The sequence below is a fragment of the Orycteropus afer genome, unplaced genomic scaffold (assembly GCF_000298275.1).
Source record: "Orycteropus afer afer isolate SDZICR_OR568_19922 unplaced genomic scaffold, OryAfe1.0 scaffold00431, whole genome shotgun sequence".
Classification (NCBI taxonomy): Eukaryota; Metazoa; Chordata; class Mammalia; order Tubulidentata; family Orycteropodidae; genus Orycteropus; species Orycteropus afer.
Window position 1 is genome coordinate 2,570,787 of NW_006922018.1, and position 3,962 is coordinate 2,574,748.

The window sequence follows — 3,962 nt, forward strand, 5'->3', positions numbered from 1 at the left end:
AGATACACTCCTTGGAGAGAACAATCATGGGAGAAAGAAGGGCTGTATATGCACAGGGAGACAGCTCAGGGGGCAGGAGTTCATGGAGGGATGGACACAGGGAAGAGGTAACTATGGGGAGGAAGTGGGAGGGGAGCTTTGCATTGGGGTAAATTGTAGTCAATGTCATTGAGACAAAGTGTATGTGAACTGCTGTATGGAAAGTGAATTTGCTCTGTGAACTTTCACCCCAATCACAATTAAAAAAATTTTTTTTTTTAAAAAAAGATGATGATGAGGATGAGCAGCATCACTCTTCGTCATAGCTAGCTAGCTAGCTGGCTCTTAGTGAATACACATATCAGATATTGCACTAAATTCTGTGCCTGCATGAACCTATTTAATCTCTAGCAGTCTTGAGGTAGGTGCTGTTAGTATTCCATTTTACAGATAGGAAAAAGGCAAAGAGAGGGCAAGTCATTTGTCCAAGACCATGCTGATTGTAAGTGGCAGAGTTGGATTTTGAGCTTCTTACTGTAGAATGTTGTTAGTTAGAAGGAAGAGATGAAGTTTAAGCTGAGCTATGAAGGGCAAGTGGCAAAGACAGAAGAAAACATGCCAGAAAGAGGTAGATGGGAATTATTGGAGCAGTTCCCGCTGGGCATATGGGCATTTGTGGACAGTGCCCAGACTAACTGGAGTGATTAGGACAGAGTGGGTAGAATGCATTGGTGCATAGGTTGACCAGGCAAGATTGGATTAGAAGAGGAGAGTTCAGTATGGCAGCTGGAAAGCAAGGCTAGAGGATTTGGACTTGATCCAGTGAAGAGTTAACTATGTTGCCATAGTTAAAAATGTGTTAGTAAGAACCCTGGGAAATGCTTGCTGGTGGATTTCTGTGGGCAGAGCCAGGGCATTGGTTCAATCAGCTGTTCAGTGACTGGTTAGGATAGTGGTTTGGGTTGAAGCCCAGACAGAAAAGGCTCTGGAGAATTGCCCCAGCTCTGCTGGCTCTGGGGTTAGTGCAGGAGGGGGAGGAACAGTGCTGGCAAAAGGTCAGAATCCTTGAAAGGATGGGAACAATGTTGCCCCCATGAAACTCTGTAGATTTTATGCTGGTGCCACTCCAGCTACAGGCAGTAACTTCTGAATAACTGCAACTTGGAACAGAATTTGCACTGACGTTTTCTGGACTGTTTTGTAAAACTGTAGTTGTGGTTCATTCATTGCCTACCCATGCATAGTACTGTGAATGATGAGAAATACGTAATTTCCTTCAATAAACATAAATGAACCCATTTTCCCTGGGAAACTTTTGGGCTGGCAGTAGAGCTTCCTAACAAGCAGTGGGCAAGCCCAGATAGGTGTTTAGGTAGTATATTGGGGGTGCCTCAGATACTTTCCAATTCAAGATCACCTCAAGCATGTGTCAACTTCTTTATATAACTGTTGGGTCTTTGTTGACTTGAAATTACCTATGTTTTTGCCCACATTAGTGCAGACTCCTGAATCAGTGTTTCTCAGCCTCTTTTTTTTTTTTTTTTAATTATTCCCATACCTCTATGAAATTCTAATACTACTGATACACTGTATATGTTTATGTATCTGTGGCCACAAATCTCTGTAATATCTAAGATTTTTTCACTTCCCCAAAACCCACGTTTGGAACCTTTGGAGAATGGTATCACCCACGCTGAGAATGCATATTGTTTTTAGATGCCTTGGTTCAGACTCAAAGCGACCCTACGTACAACAAAACAAAACTCTGCCATATCCTGCGCCATACTCACTTTCATTGCTGTGTTTGAGCCCATTGCTGCACCCACTGTGTCAGTCTATCTCATTGATGTCTTCCTCTTTTTTACTGACCCTCTACTTTACCAAATATGATATCCTTCTCCAGGGACTGGTCCCTTTTGATAACATGTCCAAAGTATGTGAGACAAAGTCTTGGTATTCTTTCTAAGGAGCATTCTAGCAGTACTACTTCCAAGACAGATTTGTTCATTCTTATGGTAGTCTGTAGTATATTCAGTATTCTTCACAAATACTGTAATTCAAATGCATCCATTCTTCTTCAGTCTTCCATATTCGTTGTCCAGCCCTTACATGCATATGAGGCTATTGAAAACAGCATGGCTTGGGTCAGGTGCAACTTAGTCTTCAAAGTGACATCTTTGCACTTTAATACTTAAAAGAGGTCTTTTGCAGCAGATTTGCCTAGTGCAGTATGTTGTTGAATTGTTTGACTGCTGCTTTCATGGGTGTTAATTTTGGGTCCAAGTAAAATGAAATACTTGACAACTTCAGTCTTTTCTTTGTTCATTGTGGTGTTACTTATTGAGCCAGTTGCGAGGACTTTTTTTTTTTTAATGTTGCAGTTGTAATCCATACTGAAGACTGTATAGTCATTGATCTTCATCAGAAAGTGTTTCATGTCATCTTTGTTTTCAGCAAGCAAGGTTGTGTCATCTGCATATGTTGTTGTGGTTGTTACGTGCTGTTGAGTCGGCCCTGACTCAGCGACCCCTCCTTGGGTTTCCAAGGTGGTATCACTACGGAAGTAGATTGTCCAGCCTTCCTTCCGAGGAGTGGCTGGTGGGTTTGAACCGCCAGCCTTCTGGTTAGCAGTCAAGTGCCTTAGGCACTATGCCACCAGAGCTCCTGTTTTTTGGTACAGTGACTATGTATTCCATCTTCTTTTGATGTTTCCTGCATTGTTCAGTATTTTACCCATAAAAAATCAAACTCATCACCATTGAGTTGATTGTAATTCGTAGTGACCCTATAGAACAGAGTAGGACTGGCCTGTAGAGTTTTGAAGGCCATAATTTTTTTTTTTTTTAATTGTAATGTGGGTGAAAATTTACAGAGCAAATTCCATACAGCAGTTCACATACACTTTGTCTCATGACGTTGACCCCAATTTACCACAATGCAACAGCTCCCTCCCACTTCCTGATTGTTACCTCTTCCCTGTGTCCATCCCTCCATGCACTCCTGTCCCCTGAGCTGTCTCCCTGTGCATAAGCAGCCCTTCTTTTTCCCATGATTGTTCTCTCCAAGGAGTATATCTACTTCAGGTAAACGTTCAACTCCTATGCCTGTCTTTTGCTTAGCTGAAAGCCACAGGTATGGGTTCAATTCCAGACCGGAAGGGCAGCTAGGGGCCATAGTCTCAGTGGTTCCACCAGGCTCTATCAGAGCAGCAAACCTGGTTGTCCCTGCCCCCTTTTTTTTTCTCCAAATGAATTTGAGTTTTATTCCACTTTGTTCTCCCTCTCTATCCAGGATCTCCTACATAGATCCCCTTGCAAGTCGAAGGCCATAAATCTTTATGGAAGAAGACTGCCTCATCTTTCTCCTGCAGAGTGGTTGGTGGGTTTAAGCAGCCAATCTTTTGCTTAGCTGCCTGATGCTTTAACCACTGTGCCACTAGAGCTCCTTATTTTGCCCATATAATCTTTCACTATTGCAAATCGAGGCTTGAAGTTTTTTTTTTAGTTCTTTCAGCTTGAGAAATGCTGAATGTGTTCTTCCCTTGTGGTTTTCTATCTCCAGGTCTTTGCACATTTCATTATAATAATTGACTCTGTCTTCTTGAGCTGCCGTTTGAAATCTTCTGTTTGACTCTTTTACTTCATCATTTCTTCCATTTTGCTTTAGCTACTCTACATTCAAGAGGAAGTTTTAGAGTCTCTGATGACATCCATTTTGTCTTTTCTTTCTTTCCTATCTTCTGAACTACCTTTTGCTTTCTTCATGTATGACATCCTTGATGTCATCCCACAACTCGCTTGGTCTTTGATTGTTCATGTTCCATATGTCAAATTGAATGGTCTTGTGATGGTCTCTAAATTTGAGTGGAATAAAGTCAGAGTCATGCTTAGGCTCTCATGAACTTGTTTTAATTTTCTGCAGCTTCACCTTGAGGTTGCAGAACTTGCATAGGAGTAATTGATGGTTTGTTCTGTAGCCGGCCC

At 41.9% G+C, this 3,962-nt stretch overlaps 1 protein-coding gene across 1 annotated transcript in view; it reads left to right on the forward strand.

Moving 5' to 3' along the window:
- Positions 1-3,962, forward strand: part of RPIA (ribose 5-phosphate isomerase A) — a 40,206-nt gene that overhangs the window by 26,300 nt on the left and 9,944 nt on the right. The window lies entirely within an intron of this gene.